Source organism: Ixodes scapularis, unplaced genomic scaffold, assembly GCF_016920785.2.
Source record: "Ixodes scapularis isolate PalLabHiFi unplaced genomic scaffold, ASM1692078v2 PGA_scaffold2__306_contigs__length_199485367, whole genome shotgun sequence".
Classification (NCBI taxonomy): Eukaryota; Metazoa; Arthropoda; class Arachnida; order Ixodida; family Ixodidae; genus Ixodes; species Ixodes scapularis.
In genome coordinates, this window is record NW_024609857.1 from 58,101,753 (window position 1) to 58,120,450 (window position 18,698).

The following is an 18,698-nucleotide window of genomic DNA, read 5'->3' on the forward strand; positions in this document are numbered from 1 at the left end:
TAAATGTAAAAAAAAAAAAAAAAGTCAACAAGAGGATTGTTCGGAAAACAAAATCCGGGGCGGACGGCATCGACATGGTGGAGCCTGTAGCAATATCAATCCCCATCTCTAACCGCAAGAAATTGTTCCGCCGAAGATACTGACCCACTTTTCAGCAACAACGCCGCTGCCGGCGTCGAAATGGGCAACCCGGTCTACAATTTCAGCTGCAGCTTCCGTTACTTTCATCGATAACTCTGTGGGTGTTTTCATTTTTTGTTGATCCTCGGTCTTGGGTTTCCAAAATGCTGAAGGTTCACCAGCTCGCCTGGATGTTCTCATTATTTGTACTCTTTTCTTTTTTTTTTTTTACTTAAATGCTCGTATTTTGTTTTTCTTTCTCTTTTTTTCTTTTTGGTGTCTTGTATCCCTTTTGTAGAACTAAATAAAAAAAAAAATAAAAAAAAGATTGCCTCTAGATCTAGTATTTGTCCCTTTTCTTCTTGATGATTTCCTCCTTTTTCGTTTGGTGTTCCGCGTGTAATCGTTTGGCAAGAAACGCTTCGAGAAGGACAAGTCATGGCGCCGCTCTGTGTACTTTCAAACTTGCGCTGGACGAAGTTTCGTGTTGCCAACACTGGCCGCAGCGCTCCAAGTTAGTTGAAAATCCAAAAATAGGGTAATTAAGAAAAAAAAAAGTGAAAGCCGTTTACAAATCCCTGTAACGCCGAATTGGAGCGCAGCTCTTGAGGAGGAGGAGTGAAGGGTACTGAGGGGAGGGTAGACCCCTCCTCCTCCCCTCATTCTTTAATATGCTCCGGGGGGGCGGTCACGTGACCTCGGGGGGGGGGGGGTGTCACGTGACTTCGGGGAGGGGGGTCACGTGACCTCGGGGGGTCACGTGACCTCAGAGGGGTCACGTGACCTCAGAGGGGTCACGTGACCTGGGGGTCACGTGGGGGTCACCTTGGGGTCACGTGACCTTGAGATGACCTTGGGAGGGGTCACGTGACCTTGGGGAGGAGACCACGTGACCTCGGGGGTCACGTGACCTCAGAGGGGTCACGTGACTTGGGGGTCACGTGACCTTCAAAGGGTCACGTGGGGTCTTGGGGTCACGTGACCTTGAGATGACCTTGGGAGGGGTCACGTGACCTCGAGGGGTCACGTGACCTTGGGAGTCACGTGGGGTCACGTGACCTTGAGATGACCTTGGGAGGGGTCACGTGACCTGGAGGGGTCACGTGACCTTGGGGGTCACGTGACCTTGGGATGACCTTGGTTACGCCGACGGCGACGGCGACGGCGACGGCGACGGCGACGCCGCTCAAGCCGGGAACGGGCCCCTAAGAGCTGCGCTCTAAAAACACTTTACGGGAACAGACTGCCAACCATGGGGGCGTCGGGGATTGCAAAGAGCATACTAATTAGCAAACTAAATACGCACAATTTACTAATTAGACTTTTAATTAGTGAAAATACAGGGTTCCACTTAGAAACTTGAGGAACACCGAACGAAACCCGCGAAATCAATGCATTTTATAGAGATATAAGGCACGTAGAGCATTGTACGGCGTTCCAAAACGCTCAATTTGATTGCCTTTCTAGGTTTCGGTTTCCCATCGGAAAGCATCTCTACGCCAACGGTTCTGCACCTTCCGGATTCCGAGTCAAGAGGTCCAACGACTCAAGAGATCCACGGCGAGTCAAGAGGTCCAACGCGTCAAGAGGTCCAACGCGTCAAGAGGTCCAATGCGTCAGGAGGTCCAATATTGGACCTCTTGACTCGTTGGACCTCTTGACGCGTTGGACCTCTTGACTCGTGCCTCGATATGTCAAGAGGTCCAACGCGTCAAGAGGTCCAATATTGGATATCTTGATTCGTTTTATCTCTTGGTGTGAAATATGTACAGGCAAGAGGTGTAAAATAAGTACAGGCAAAAAAAAGAAAAACTACGAAGGCACCTCGTAGTTTTTACTCTTATGAAGTGGGAATGCGTGAGCACTAGTTTGCCCGAGTTGTGTTGCCCCAACGGATAGCCCACTAGTTTCACGATCAAGAGGGCCTAGGTTTGAAACGAGGATGGTTTCGTGTTCACGTAACCAGAGATGTCACGTGACCAGAATTTTTTCTCTGTTTCGTCACGTGACCAGAGAGGTCACGTGACCGCTTTTTTTGTTTGGTCACATAATTAAATAGGTCACGTGATTTTTTTTTTTTTTTTTTGTGTTGGACATGCCACGGGTTTAAACGACAGATTTTGCGGACGGCTTCTTCGCTGACTGAGCCAGGCAATGCTCACGCATTAAAAACGCGGACAACAGAGATGCTAAAAAATAAGGCGGATGAGCGAAATGTCGGAAAAGGAGCAATAAGTTAAGCTGTGAAGACTTCCACATGACAGGGGGGATCTCACGAACACGGCTTTGATATATCGTGTCGGTCCGGTGATGTATTCAGTGTTCGTGCGTATGACCCGTGATTTGCTTGGTTTCTGAAGCGACAAATACGCGCGCTCTGGGCTGTGGGGTCACATGCTGGGCACTAAATTTTTAAACACCGAAAATCACTGTTGTTAATATATTACGGCGTTTGACGTCAAAATAACTGAAGATAGTTGTTGTTGTTGTTTTAATTTCTTTGACGTTATTTTCAAAAGTTGTAGTAATTGTTTAAATTTGTTCACGTCCCATCAAATAGCTTCCTTTTTATTTTACAGTCCTTGGTCTTTGAAGAACTTGAAGAGACAGTTTGCCTCGGCGCAGCATGGCATGTAAAGTTAGTCATTTTTTCCATTCGCCATGGCCTAGCAGTGGACACACTAGATCTATCGGCTTCAGAGATCGACGTCCTTTCCGACACGAACAGTTCTTCAATCGATTTCAATTTCTATGACCCAATTTTCTAAAAATGATTGAGCAACTAACCCACCATCTTACAATTCTATCCGACTAACACATCGCGTAATTTCAACTAAAAATAAATGATATCGACAGACAAGTGTTAGGTAATTCGTGTCAAGAATGCTTAATCATGAAACGTTTCGTTTCATGGTTTATTTTACAGCATTCTCAAAATTAAAGAGCAGTAAAGGAGTTGCATATCGCTAGCATAAGTATTTGTGGCTGCTCCGTGCTTTTGAGGAAGTCAACGGCCCAGAATGACCCGCTAGCTTGCACCGGTCATAACGCTCGCATTCATTTGCGACACTCTATTTGACGCCAAATGGCGTAATTTGGGCTCGTTTAAAGACGCCCTCCAATGATATCTGAGCTACTTCCCATGTTGTGTTAATAACCTCTTTAGTGATTCGATGAACTCAGTAAATAAAAACTAAAGCATAAAACAGTAGCGCATCATATTTTAACAGAACACACGAGAACCCGGGAGTGGATAAGGTTACCCAAGGAAGTATTTGCGATCACAAATACTGAGATGCATGAAAGGGAAGGCTAAACGCGAGATGGCTGAGTTACATTTGTATTTTATATCTTGGGAATTTGAGAGATACTTCCGTAGAAATGGCATAAATGTGTCCTAGAACAGAGAGACTGGAATACAGATCCTAAGTTCTACAAGTCCAAAATATGTCGCCAGGCACTATTCATTATTTGACACTCAAATACATATACCTTGCAGCAAATAGTATCGGTCTACTTGTCGCCAATAGCTATGTATTAGTTTTATTGTCCAAAACCACTCAATTAGGTCAGTCAGTAACCGTCACACGCAGCCCCCCCCCCCCATTAATAGCAATATAATTAAAACAGAGAAGATAAAAATAACGCTCGATGGACCTCTTGACGCGTTGGACCTCTTGCCTCGTTTGACCTCTTGACTCCAATTGGACCTTTTGACTCGTTGGACCTCTTGACGCGTTGAACCTCTTGACTCGAATTGGACCTTTTGACTCGTTGGACCTCATGACTCGGCTGCCACGTGACTCGTTGGACCTCTCGACCATAAGCGTACCCCCACAGCTATCGCCTCGCCTCCCTACTCGAGTAATTAGTATGTTTTTATTTCGCAAATCCGGGTGTCCGCAATGGCTGGATTCCGAGTCAAGAGCTCCAACGCGTCAAAAGGCCCAACGAGTCAAGAGGTCCAATATTGGACCTCTTGACGCGTTGGACCTCCTGACGCGTTGGACCTCTTGACTCGTTGGACCTCTTGACGCGTTGGACCTCTTGACCCATATTGGATCTCTTGACTCGTGCCTCGATGAGTCAAGAGGTCCAACGCGTCAAGAGGTCCAATATTCCCAGAGTCTTTTTCTTATTATTATGTTGGATTGTGTTGGACAAGTCACGGATTTGGACGACGGATCTTGCCGACGGCTTTTTCGCTGACTGAGCCAGGTAATGCTCACGCATTTAAAAAGCAGACAACAGAGATGCTAACAATAAAGGCGGAGAAGAAAATGTCGAAAAAAGAGCAAAAGGTTGAGCTGTTAAGGCATTCACACGGCAGGGGGGATCTCACGAACACGACTTTGATACATCGTTTCTGGCCGGTGATGTAATCAGTGTTCGTGCGTATGACCCGTGATTTGCTTGGTTTCTGAAGCGACAGATAATACGCGCGCGCAGGGCTGTGGTGCTCGCATGTTGGGCACTGGATTTGTAAACACCGGAAATCATTGTTGTTATAAACTGTCAAGCTTATAACAACATTCATTTGTTGGGGACCTGTGTGCCTTCTCTCTTCTACCCCTGACCACATAGTCGTAAATCTGCGTCTCCCGTGTTGCTCTCCTCCGCGAATATCGAGATTTAAGATGCATTTCTTTAGGAAGCGACTACTTCGACATCCGGGTTCGAAATAGTTGTAAAACTATTTTGAACACATATTTCGTCACATACAAAAGATATGTCAATAGTTATTTGCTATTTCGACGTCTACCATCACACTAAAGCACTATTGCGGCGTTTGACGTCAGGATAACTGAACGTAGTTGTTCTTTTTTTTTTGTTATTTCTGTGACATCATTTTCAAAAGTTGTAATAATTGTTTAAATTTGTTCACGTCTCGTCAAAATAGCTTCCTTGATATTTAAGTGCTTGGTCTTCAAAGAACTTGAAGAGACAGTTTGCTCTGGCGCAGCATGGCATGTAAAGTTAGTCATTTTTCCATTCGCCATGGCCTAGCACTGGACACAGTAGAGACCTCTCGGCTTCAGAGATCGACCTGCTTTCCGAAACAAACAGTTCATCAATCGACTTGAAACTCTGTGACCCAATCTTCTAAAAATGATTGAGCAAGTAACCCACTAAAAGTAAATGATATCGACAAACAAGTGTTAGGTAATTCCTGTCAAGAATGCTTAATCATGAAACGTTCAGTTTCATGGTTTATTTAATAGCATTCTCAAAAATAAAGAGCAGTAAAGGAGTTACATATATACCGCTAGCATAAGTATTTGTGGCTGCTCCCTGCTTTTAAGTAAGCCAACGGCCCAAATTAACCCGCTATAGCTTGCACCGGTCATAACGTTTCAAGGAGACGATGCTCGCATTCATTAGCAACACTCTATTGGACGCCAAGTGGCATAATTTGGGCTCGTTTAAAGACGCCCTCTAGTGATATTTGAGCTTCTTCCCATGTTGTGTTATTTACCTCTTTAGTGAATCGGTGAACTCAGTGAATAAAAACTAAAACATAAAATAGTAGTGCATCACATTTTTAATGAAACATACGAAAACCCGGGACTGGACAAAGTTGCCCAAGGAAGTATTTGCTTTTACAAATACTGATACATGAAAAGGAAGGCTAAATGCGAGATGGCTGAGGTACATTTGTATATTATATTTATTTATTTATTTATTTGTACATACTGCTGGCCCGTGGGGCCGTGGCAGGGAGGAACAAACACGCACACACAAAAAAAAAAAAAAGAATATGATTCATACCTGCAAAAGAGCTACGAAGAGTAAAGTGGTTACAAGATTAAATACAAAACGCGCCGAGAGCGCAAAATAGAAAACAAGAGCACTAAATGCACGTAAAAAGTGATAATAAATTTAACAATGACAATATACTGACAAAAATTATCACCAATAACTAATAATTGAGGGCACGTGCCGTGTACAAAAACACTATATACAACAAAAATCAGTACAATATTTGAAGTATCACGTAATATATACATATTTAACCCCAAAAAGAGAAAAAAAAAAAAAAAAGACAAAATAGCATCAAGGCGATGCTCACTCTTTAAACAGAGTAAAAAAGTCTAACGGCGTCTTCGAACACTGAAACATCGTTGTGACTTATAATATGTTCGGGAAGCTAATTCCAATCGTTAATTGTATTTGCAAAAAATGAATACTTGAAAACATCGATTCTGGGCAGATACGACTGCAATGCAACTCGGGAATATGAGAGAAACTTCCGTAGAAATGGCATAAATAAGTTCTAGAGCAGAGGGACTGGAACACAGATATGAAGCTGTACAAGTCCAAAACATGTCGCCAGGCACTATCCATTATTTAACACTGAAATACATATACATTGTGGCAAATAGTATACTTGTCTCCAATGGCTGTGTAGTACTTGTATTCTCCAAAATGATTCAAATAGTTCAAACAGTTAGTAACCGTCACAGGCAGTCCCATTAATAGCAATATCATTATAAACAGAGAAGTTAAAAATAAGACCCAATGGACCTCTTGACGCGTTGGACCTCTTGGCGCGTTGGACCACTTGACTCGATGGACCTCTTGACGCGTTGGGCCTCTTGACACAAATTGGACCTTTTGACTCGTTGGACCTCTTGACACGTTGGACCTCTTGACTCGAATTGGACCTTTTGACTCGTTGGAACTCTTGACTCGGCTGTCACGTGGCTATTGAACCTCTTGACTCGTTGGACCTTTTGACTCGTTGGACCTCTTGACCATAAGCGCTATGGCTGGTAGTTTGTTCCCATAAATGTTTTTTTTCTTTCTCACCCATCTTTTTTGTAGAGATTTTCGAAAGTCTTCGTCGTAACCCACCCGGTATATCTAAATACTTCCGGAAGTGCACCTATATATGATGTGCAATAGGCTACTACTTGTCTCAGCCAATGACGAAACTAAATCGTATATCCGCACGAAAAGGTCATAACCTTACGTAACTCGTATTTAGCGCGGAGCACCGTTGGCACGACTGCGACGACCGAATCCGATACGCCCCCGAATAAAGGCATCGCACAATCCCACGCGATCGCGAACAAAATAAATACAAATGGAGCGAGTAGAAAGTATTTATTGCGCAAATTTGTCTTTTAGTCACCTATTTCTTTTCCTCGACGTGACCATAATGTTTACCAAAAAAGAGGGACCAACCTAAGCTTTCAGAACGATCCGTCGGGTAGCAACAGCGGACAGGGTCCCTCTCATCCTGAATTCCCCTCTTTTGTGGCTCTTTCCCGGAAATCGGCATCACAAAAGGACGCTATAAATAAGGGGACGTTTGTTTTTTTTTCTTATTTTCCTCTCAGACAGATCAATAAACACGAAAAGACTCCCCATTTCGCGCCACTATCGCAACTGAAAACAAAACACTATTCCATCGACTTTTCCAGCGGAGCCGTTAAAGGCTAGTTTCCCCAGTTTCGTGTCCGTGGACAAATAAATCTCAACACAACCCTCTGGACAGCTACCGCCGTCGCTCATAGATGGCGGCACATAATAAAGCTCCGCTGCTCTTGCTTTTAACCAAAATAAATAAGCTGTTTTTCTTGTTTTTTTTTAGTGTTTACTTGTACAATAGATTTTTGGAGAATAGATGACGCAAAAACGACGAGCGCCGTGACGTTGCACTTTTCGCGCTGCTTGATTGGCTACATCAGATTGTAGCGTCGGCTGCGGTCGGACATGGCGCGAAACGTTAACAGCGTTAACAGCGCGAAACGTTAACGTTTCTGATATACGTTAACAGCTTGTTTACTATTAACAGTAACGGGCCAGTAAAAATAAGAATGTTTGCTGATGACTGCTTACTATACACTCCCATAACCTCCGTGGATGACCAGATTAAACTGAATAATATCTTATCCGATATTTTGGCATGGTGCAGCGAAAATAACGTGAAAATCAATGCCGGAAAAGCTAAATACATGCATATTACAAAAAAAAAAAAAAAAGAATGAATTGTGTTTTGATTATGAGCTTGATGCATAAGGTTTCCAAAGTTGATAGCTACAAGTACTTGGGCGTGGTTATCACGAGTGACCTAAAATGGAACAAACGTGTGGACTATATAAAAAACAAGGCAATAAAGAAAAAACTCTGGCATCTGCGAAGAAGGCTGTTTAGGACACCTTCTTCGGTTAAGACTCTTGCGTATAAAGCTCTAGTAAGACCGACCCCAGAGTACGCATCCGAAGTCTGGGATCCCTGGCAGGTCACACTTTCAAGGGAGCTTGAAAACGTACAGTCACTGGCAGTGCGCTCAATCTTTTCTGACTTTAGGAGTACTACATCTGTTACGACGCTGAAACGACAGGCTGGTTTGCAGCCAGCCACTAAAAAACCGAAGAATGTCCCAGCGCCTGAAATTGTTTTTTCAAATGTACAACAACATTATTAGAATTAATAAATCCAAACGTGTGATGCCGAAAAGACTTTGGCTAGATCACCTGCACTGCCCGAAGGTTTTAACCGCCATTGATGCCCGTATAAATATTTTTAAACAGTCATTTATTGTTCAGGCGGTAGAGTTGTGGAATAAACTTCCTGCTAGTGTCGTTGCACTGGAATCCCTTTCTGAATTCGAGAATGCCATAAGCATATTGTTTGATCTGTAAGTGTGACCCTTCTTGTGGGTGTATGTGTGAGTGTATATTTTTGGGGTGAGGTTCCCAAACTTGATTTTGAAAGCGGTGCTTGAGGTGTATTTTTGTGGTGCGGATCCTAGAGATTGCTCTGGATGTTGATATTTGAAAGCAGTGTTGTATTTGATTTTTGTGTTTGTATTACCCCCTCCTACCTTGGCCCTTTAAGGGGCTGGCAGTATTGTGAAATAAATAATAATAATAATAATAATAATAATAATAATAATAATAATAATAATAATAATAAACGGAGTGTATAAAGTAGATAGCAAGGCCGTAGTTTTGAATTTTATGACGTCACTCAAAAAAGACCGACGCGCCCCGCGTCGGTCTTCTTTGAGCGATGTCATAAAATTTGCATTGGACACGTTGGATACGCAACGCATTAGACACGAGAGCCGAGTCTCAGCGATCGTCTGGGACTCGGGTTCAATTCGTGAGCCCGTATTGGCCTTCTTTGAGTGACATCACAAATTCGGGACTACGGCCTTGCCATCTATACTGGTTGTCGAATCGGGGGGGGGGGGGGGGGGGGGGGGGAATGTTTTGCGCAGTGTTTATGCGATCCGCGAAGTAGTTCTTACAATATTTGCTTACCTAAGGAAGAAACGATGATTTCGGCGCTTGAAACTAGGGATGTCGCGAACCACCTTAGGTTCGATTTCGAAAGGTTTCGATATATGCGAAGCGAACTGAGGTTCGATTTCGAAAAATTTCGATATTTTCGTACCGACCGAGGTTCGATTTCGAAAAATTCGCAACTTTTGTCCACAGCGGAGTTTCGAATTCGAAAATTTCGAAGCTTTCACGGTTTCTGAAATTTCGAATTCGAATATTTCGAATATTTTTTTACTTCAGGTTCGATAAATTCGAAGATTTCGATATTCTTTGTAAAAAAAATTCGAAAACTTCGAACGCTTCGAATTTTTATAGACATGAAGTTCGAACAATTCGAAGATTTCGAATTTCTTTTTGCATAAAGTTTGAAAAGTTCGAAGGTTTCGATTCTCTTTTAACGCTAAATTAAAAAAAAAAAAAATCCTTCGAAGATTTTGAATTTTTTTCTAATCCAAGTTTTCAAAGTTCGAAGTCCGATTTTCAAGTTTTTCCACAGTTTCAGTTTCAAATAACGTTTTCACGACTCACTGGTTTTCACAAAATCAAGTTTAGAAAAGTTAGGGTGTGATATCTAGATTCTGCGAAGTTGGTCAGGCAATTAAATGAGACGACGAGTGCCCCGGACGTGCTAGAATATTTGCCAGTGCAGAATTGTGACCGCCAGCCCCGGGGGGGGGGGGGGGGGGGGCCTTTAACCTGCATCACGCAGTAGTGATTGCACGAACACACTGTTTTACGAGACTCTTCCAGTTCAAAACGGCCAGGGGCGAGCAGGAGGTTGAGGCTCAGAAAAACCGTGAAGCGACCTGGCAAACTAGCTCGCCACCCCTTGCACGCTGGTAGTAATCCGATCCGGTGAAGTTTATAATTGTCCTGGAGGTTTATTTTCTGGGAAGGAGGAATCGCCTCGCAAAAAGCACAAAAGCCGACACAACTCGAGGTCGTGGAGCGTTCTACCATACTAGTGGCGTCGGAAGAGGAAAAACGGGGGGAAAGAGGGTAGCGGGGGGGGGGGGGGGGGGGGGGGGGGGGGGGGGGGCTTCAGCCTCCTTCTCCCCCTTGCAGGTATTCCGGACTGTTAAAGAAAACAATACGGGGAAAGAGGACGTGGTCGAGCTTATTTTAATCTGAAATTATTTATGCATATGTATAGCTAATGTCGCTCTTCACTGCATAAAAGGTTGCGTAGATGGTCATTGTTAGAAACTCGTTGTCAGAAGGCACTGCTCGTCACATGCTTAGTGGTTCGGAAGTTCAAAGCTGTCTTTTCGACCTAAACACCTGTGCCGATAGTAACAAAAGAAAAAAAAAAAAGAATAAATGCGGGAATAAAAAGCAGGAGAAAAAAAAAACAATCAAGAATTCGTCGGAAGTGTTCTATCCTTGCATATTCAGAGGTTCAGAACTTCGAAACAAGTTTCTTTTACCAAAATGTGTACAGGCTAAAAGAAACACGTCCCAGGAACGTAAAGCGAAAAAAAGTTTTCTTTTAATGACGTGCTGAACTTGAACACTACTAGAAATCTTCTCCCATGAGTTAATTTATTCCTTAACGTGAAAAAACAATAAATATATTATTTTGTATTCTGCAGATGGCAATGATATGTACTGTCTGTGGTGTTAATTTAAATGCGATACCTCAAACAACTTAGACGAAAATAAATATCAAGTTTAGGTCATAATTGCCTGCAGATACATGTTTGGACATTTCTTCGAAACTCACGCTGAAAAACAATAATCACATCTTAAGACGGCACTTACCTAGGCTATACATAGATCATTCTTAAAAAAGTATAACTTATCTACCATGAATAGCTCCGGCTGCAGCGTGCTTCAAATCTGGCACAAACGATAATCGTCAAAAACCCGTCGTCCTTCCTCGCCCCTTCGGGGATTTATTTCTTTAAACCTAAGTATGCCAGAACATTGAAATAAACGACATTGTCTTTCGTAAGGAACGCAGCACCGCGTGTAAAAGTTCGAGAAAAAAAAAATTACGAATGTACCCCACTACTTGAAATCAAATGAAACCGTCCGCCGGTCTTTCGAAGTTCGACGAACGTCGAACTTTTACCCTAAAAGTTCGAAGTTCGTCGAACTTCTGACTTTTCAGAAATCGAAAGTTCGAAACTTTTCGAATTTTCTTGATAAATAAGTTCGAAAGTTCGATATTCATCGAATTTTTTGGTCAGTCAAGTTCGCAAGTTCGACAAGCATCGAACCTTGCAGCGAAATAAATTCGAAAGTTCGAAAAAGATCGAATTTTTTAGCGTAATAAGTTCGACGGTTCGAAAAGCGTCGAACTTCTTAGCTTAACAAGTTCGAAAATTCGACCTCCGTCGAATTTTACGATATTGACAATTCGAAAAATCGAAATCTTTCGAACCTTTCGAACCGCTTGATTCGATCATCGAAACTTCGATTCGAAAAAAGTTCGCGGCATCCCTACTTGAAACGTGTACGCGTTTCGATAAAATAACATAAATCTAATCTACTATTCACCTACATATATATCTTAATGCAATACACAAAAAACAAAAATTAACAACGTCCTGCAAAAAGAAAAAACGGCCTTTTTTTAACTACAGTTTTTTAAGATTTTTTTCGTCCAGTTGTCACCATCTTGAATGGTGGAACTTCCGGTACGGTGGAAGCCATCGGTTTGCCCTCGCCATGCAACTAGAAAGTGTTCGCGATTTTATTGCGACTACCAATCCTCCTTGTTTTGCTTCTTATATATTTTTTAGAGCGCAGCTCTTAGGGGCCCGTTTCCGGCTTGAGCGGCGTCGGCGTCGGCGTAACCGCGCGGTGCATCATGGGAAATGTCCCATAATGCACCGCGCGAGCCCCCCACCGGGGTCACGTGACCTCGTGGGGGGCACGTGACCCCCCGAGGTCACGTGACCCCGGTGCATCATGGGAAATGTCCCATAATGCACCGCGCGAGCCCCCACCGGGGTCACGTGACTCCCCTGAGGTCACGTGACCCCCGCCGATGTCGCGTGACCCCCAATGACGTCATCGTCACTGACGACGTCACCGGCATCCACATCGTCATCGTCACTGATGACGTCATCATCACTGATGACGTCACTGGCATCCACATCGTCATAGTCATCATCACTGATGACGTCACCGGCATCCACATCGTCATCGTCATCATCACTGATGACGTCACCGGCATTCGCATCGTCATCGTCATCATCAATGATGACGTTACCGACATCGGCATCGTCATCATCAGTGATGACGTCATCAGTGACGTCACTGATGTCGTCACCGGCATCTACATCGTCATCGTCACTGATGACGTCACCGGCATCCGCATCGTCATCGTCATCATGACTGATGACGTCACCGGCATCCGCATCGTCATCGTCATCATCACTGATGACGTTACCGACATCCGCATCGTCATCGTCATCATCACTGATGACGTCATCAGCGACGTCACTGATGACATCACCGACATTCGCATCGTCATCGTCATCATCACTGGTGAAGTCATCAGTGACGTCACTAATGACGTCATCGGTACCCGCATCGTCATCGTCAATGATGACGTCATCAGTGACCTCAGTGATGACATCATCGGCATTGGGGGTCACGTGACCCCGAAGGTCACGTGACCCCCCCTGGTTAGTTTAACCCCCCCCCCCCAGTGCCCTTCCCTCCTCCTCCTCAAGAGCTGCGCTCTAATTCGGCGTTACAGGGAGTTGTAAGCAGCTTTCACTTTTTTTACTCAATCCAGGTCGTAATATATTGTTTGTCTTTTTGTGTGTGTTTTCTTCGTTGCCCATACCGGATGTGGGAACTACCTTACTGGGGTCGAGGGTAAACAGAAAAGGTCTGTTGGACAGAGTCATAATCATCATTGGCGTTCCGAAAAAGGCACGATGATGTAGCTGCACATGGCACACACGCTCGGTTTTGCAAAACACTATTTTTTTTTTCACAAAAATAAATGGTGAAAAAAATGAAAACAAAACAGCGCACGAGAGACAAAGGCTCAGATGAAGAAAACAGGACAGATCGGACAACTCACCACCTTGCTTCTTTTCCCCAGAGCAGGACAGAATTTGCTCGTGTCGGAAATGCGGTCTGTGCTAGATCGCAGGCGCGTGGAAAAAAGCGTTCGCAGTGTCGCAGCGCAGATAACATTTTTCGTGTGACGTGAGGGAACATTTATCTCAGGCTTGTTATTCGCTAGGCTTCTATTTTGTTCTGTAGATCGCTATTTGAATGGCTTATCCAAATATCTATGCCATACTGATATTCCTAGATAGCCTGACCTTTTAGTCGTACGCATTGCGTTTCATGAAAGTCTGTATTATTTGTAATGCTGACTTTGAGTCACTGAAGATTGTCCATAGTTGCGGTGATCGAGACATACTGTACCGTATTGCTTCTCGCATGGCACAAAAATCACTACCTAGAAAACAGGAAAGAATACTCCGTGCGCTACAGGTTAATACTTTCGCCCACCCCACCAGAAATCACCTCCTAGCCCCCACTGACTTTTCTCCGCAATGCCGCTTCTGCGGAGAACCCGGGTCCTTCCGACATATAATAGGAGGCTGCTCCCAAACACCACTAGATCCCCCCATCCTCTACCTCACCACCGAGCTTTGGGAGAGAGCCTTGGCCAGCTCCGACCTCGACGATCAGCTACGACTAGTCGCGAGGGCCCAAGACGCGGCCGAGCTCAAGGCATCCTGGACTAAGGACGCCTCCCGAAGCTTCTTTTGCTCAATAAAGATGTTTATTCTCTCTCTCTCTCGCATGGCAGCTAATTCGGAACCCGTTGATGTCGTTCGATGCCTTATCTTCATCTTGACAGTATGGTTGTGGGCAGGTATGACAACTCCAATTCCAGACAGTGTTTCAGAGGACGACCCATCGGTGTATATATGTGTCGACAAGCCGTATGCTTCATTGATGATTCCTAATGTAAGTTGTCTGAGAACCGGAGATGGAATTGGAATTGACGTCTTCTTATGTATACCTTTTACATATAACGTTATTCTCGGCTTCAGAAAGGTCCATGGTGGTATTCCTTCCCTCTGTACAGAAAATAGGTCATTTGGAACAATATTGTGTTTCGTTATCGCTTTGGAGAAGGCAGACTCTGGTCTCTCTGAAGGTAACGTGCCCAGATGGAGGTTCGGATGTCTTGTAAGGTGTCTTAAATATAGTCGGATTGTTTCTTGTATCATATATGCTTTAATTGGATACCTCCGAGCCTCCGCAACAGTCCCGGACGTTGAAGCACACCGTGGCAGCCCTAAGCAGGCGCGTAGAGCTTGGGCTTCAATGCACTGGATAGCTCGTATATTGCTCGCACAGGTGTTGTTCAGAATAGGCAAGTGGTATCTCAGAAGTCCAAGAAAGAAGGCCTCAAACAGTCTCTGTAGGCAGCGTACGGTGGCGCCCCATGTTGTACCACTGATAAATCGCATAAGATGTATTATGGACGTCAATTTCATCTTGAGTCGTGAAACATGGGGCGTCCACGTAAGACCTCTGTCCAGAGTGAATCCGAGATAATTATGCTGCCGAACGCTGGGGACTGCCATGAAGCCACGATCAGTGCCGATTCAATTCTGATACCTTACTCCAAAAGTGACACCAACTCTAAAGTTCAAGCCTTGGCAAAGACAATTTCATTAGGACACTGGATGACCGTAAAAACACACGACAGGAGCTTATACTCTCTATACCCCCAACGAGCCTTTCGCGTTCCATCCGGAGTTTCAAGACGACTGGAAACAACTCTGCACCGACTGCGACTATAGCGTAGCATATACACCGCAGTTCCTTTGTCGAATAGGACAGAACATCTGCGGTAATTGCCCCAGCTGTGAGGTGGAGGAGTCAATTGAGCATACCTTATGCCAGTGTGTTGAGTTCGAGGAAGAACGCCAAACGCTTCAAGAAACTTTACAAAAAAATAGATTCGCGTCCGTTTAGCGCTTTCCAAGTGCTTGGTAGCTGGGACACAACCGAACAGTTTATGAAGGCCATCGAGGCTCTAATACGATTTCTGAGTAACACATGACTTTCGGACAGACTCTAAATGACTGAGAACTTTATATGAGACTGTTTACATAATTCACTTGATCCTAATCACCTTCATGGACAATTTTCACCTCATATTCCTACCCCACTGTTATGTCTTTCCTTCCTCCTCTCCCTGTCCCCGGTGCAGAGTAGCAAACTAGAACTGACGTTCGGGTTAAAATCTCTGCCTTTCCTTCATAAAGCACTACTACTACTACTGACTTTTTAAGGCTTCCCTTACTCTATAACCAAGGCCTCACCAACTAAGTTTGGAAAAAAAAAAAAAGATTGAAGCCAGCAAGAATGGCGACATATATTTTTCCCGTTATAAATTGGATGCCCCGAGAACTAAAACTGCAATCATTTTCGTCTCAATCTTACTTGCATACGATTATTGCATAATTACAGGCATCACTATCAATACACTGAAAAGTTCCTTTGCGGTTTTCAGAACAGACAAATAAATATAAAATATTAATCAATATTTACTGCCAAAATTTCTATGACTATATGTATTTCGTCGTTTACCCTGAGACTGGGGGGATTTTTTGAAGAGCAGAAGTAACAGAAAAGAACAGACAGGCCTTTTCTGTTACTTCTGCTCTTCAAAAAATCCCCCCAGTCTCAGTGTAAACGACGAAATGGTTGACTTCCACCAGCTAGCCTGTACCTTGACTCTTTTCTCGTTACTATAGTATTTTTTTCTCACGAATTTCTCGATATTTTTTTGTCTTATGGATGACCATAGGTAAATCTTCGATAAACAAAAACGGAAGCTGAAAATGCCGTTCCGGACAAAGCGACGTTTCCGTTAGACATGGATGTTTCAAAATTAAAATTAACTGTTGGGCTAGTTGGTTGAACATTATTAATACTCAAGTGCAAAGGACGAGACACAAGAACGAAAAGAACACAGGAAGAGCGCTTGTCCTCTGTCCTTCTCGTTCTCGTGTCTCGTCCTTTGCGCTTCAGTATTTATAACATAAATGTTTCAGCCCAATTGTGCTGGAAAAAAAGGAAGTTTAAAATTTTGCAGACATAAAAACAATCAATATGTCTCCTCGAACTTCGGTCGACTTCGGAGATAGTACGTGGAGTCGATTGCCGAAAAAAAATGAAAAACGTTTACAATTATCTGTAATGCCGAATTAGAGCGCAGCTCTTGAGGAGGAGGAGGGGAGGGTATACTGGTGTGACGCAACGAGGGTAACGTCACTCGTGACGTCACACCTGACGTCACGTGTGACGTCATTATGGCAAACGTTCCGTAATGGAACGCGCGGTTCCATTCCGGGTTGTGCGGTTCACGCCGCACAACCCGGAAACGGGCACCTAAGAGCTGCGCTCTAAAAAATAAATAGAATGCAGGAGGAGACTATACTCCGCTTCACTTTAAAGCTGAAACACATTTAAGGAAATCTGAGTTAGGAGCGGACTTCTATCTTTTTCTTCCGTGAATTGAGTTGTCGCACTTATCTTGGGCAGAAGTAAACGCAAACCGCAGTTGTTTTGAAAAATACGAGCAGCGATTTAGTCACCGGGCATGCAGCGATCCTCTCGGTCGCTTTGTTATCTGTCTAGAGCGTCGTGACGTCTTCGATGGCATCCCCGAGCCAGCTTAGTGGCAAGCGAGGGTCATCTGACCCCGCTGATGACGACACTTTTGCTAGGTTTTCTCTCCGCTCTCGCGCTTTCCCACCGTCGGCGCGCAACAAACGGGCGGGTCTATGTCGAAATTTTGATCGGCCATTGCGACGCTTCTAGTAATAAGATCGAAAGAAAACTTAAGACGCGTCATTTCGAATGTGTCCATAGATTACAACTTTTACTGTTTGTTCGAATTGAAATTCAGCTTCCCTTTAACCGCAGCCAACGCTTCAATCCGGTGGATCCGATCAAGCGGCGTCAAAAGAGCATCGTCACGGCGCCGAACGCATTCGAGAAAAGTCGGCGAGGAGTCTCGCGACCTGATTGGCCCGCGCCGCGATTGATCTATGGCGCCGGCCAATTAGAGTAGCCGAATTCCTCGCCGCCTTTTCTACCAGGTGTCCAGACTATAAAGCTCCTGGGGCCCTATGTTGCACGTTTTGGACTCCCGCGGCGACTACGGAGAAGGAAGTGACGTCAACAGCGCAGCAAATGCAGATTGGATGTTGACTCATCAATGAACATCCAATCTGCACTTGCAGCGTTGCTGACGTCACTTCCTTCTCAATAGTCGCTGTGGGAGTCCAAAACGTGCAACATAGGGCCCCTGAGCTCGGTGTTCCGACGTCCTCGGGCGCTCTCGTTTCGTACTCTTCCTCAACTTCTACTCGCATACGTACAGTGTGCCTTGTGAGTGTCGTTTCAACTAGTGGTAATAACCGCAAAGACATGACGAGCCTCTCGGACCTCGAACAAATTCGCAGGTTTCGAAACCTCGTCCGCGCGCCTCTCCTCGTCGGCCGAGTTATCAGGATACCAAGCTCGTTTCGGCGCCAACTCGCACGCTTGCCCTTTCCCCAAACTGCGAGAGTGTATCTTTGTGTGGATGTGTCTGAAATATTCCACCTTGTATACGGGGGCCTCACTTCTTCGACTCTGCGACATCGAAGCAACGCGTAAGCAACCTTCTGGCCGATAATTAGGCACACTCAGATAAATCACTGCGCAAGTTTCGCTTCCTAACTACTTTGATCCATTTTTCTTTCGTCAAGCGGAAACTGCTCGACGACGGCTCTTTGGGGTCCGGCTTTTCATGGTCCCTGTATACGTAGTCACGGCTACCCTTGTCTCCTAGGCAGAGACGAATGGCGGGAGACATGATAAACGACGGCGGAGCAAAGAAAACCGGCGGGATGATGACGGAAGCCGGTGAAAAGAGGGACAACCTGACACGGCGGTGGCACCGGAGACTTTCTTTCAGCGGGGAGACATTGGGGAGTCGGTGTGACCGAGCGCTTCTTGGCGATCGCTATCGTAGAGTTCTCTACCCGTATTTGTTTCATTCCTGTCGAAGACGGATAGGCCCCATTTGACGGCGGCAACCTTGAGCCACCGCTTCAAATTTCATTTGGTGGAACCGTAAAACTTTTTTTTATTTATTTTATTTTTATGGAAGTTATTAGAGAGTAAACATAATCTTGACATCGAACGCTTCGTACAAAAGGAACAGCCAACGTTGTTCTTTTTTCTCTAAAGTGAGTTCACTTTTCTGCAGTCACGGCGAACGATTAACGG

General features: G+C 44.6%; 1 protein-coding gene across 2 annotated transcripts in view; it reads right to left on the minus strand.

Moving 5' to 3' along the window:
• The window catches only part of LOC8025090, a 288,315-nt gene that overhangs the window by 174,186 nt on the left and 95,431 nt on the right, over window positions 1–18,698 (minus strand). The window contains exon 1 of one of the 2 annotated variants that reach the window (XM_042291880.1): window positions 13,462–13,515. The exons of the other annotated variant lie outside the window; for it this stretch is intronic. The gene's annotated coding sequence lies outside the window, so the exon portion shown is untranslated. Of the gene's footprint in view, window positions 1–13,461; window positions 13,516–18,698 lie in introns of those variants that run through there. 2 annotated transcript variants of the gene reach the window in all.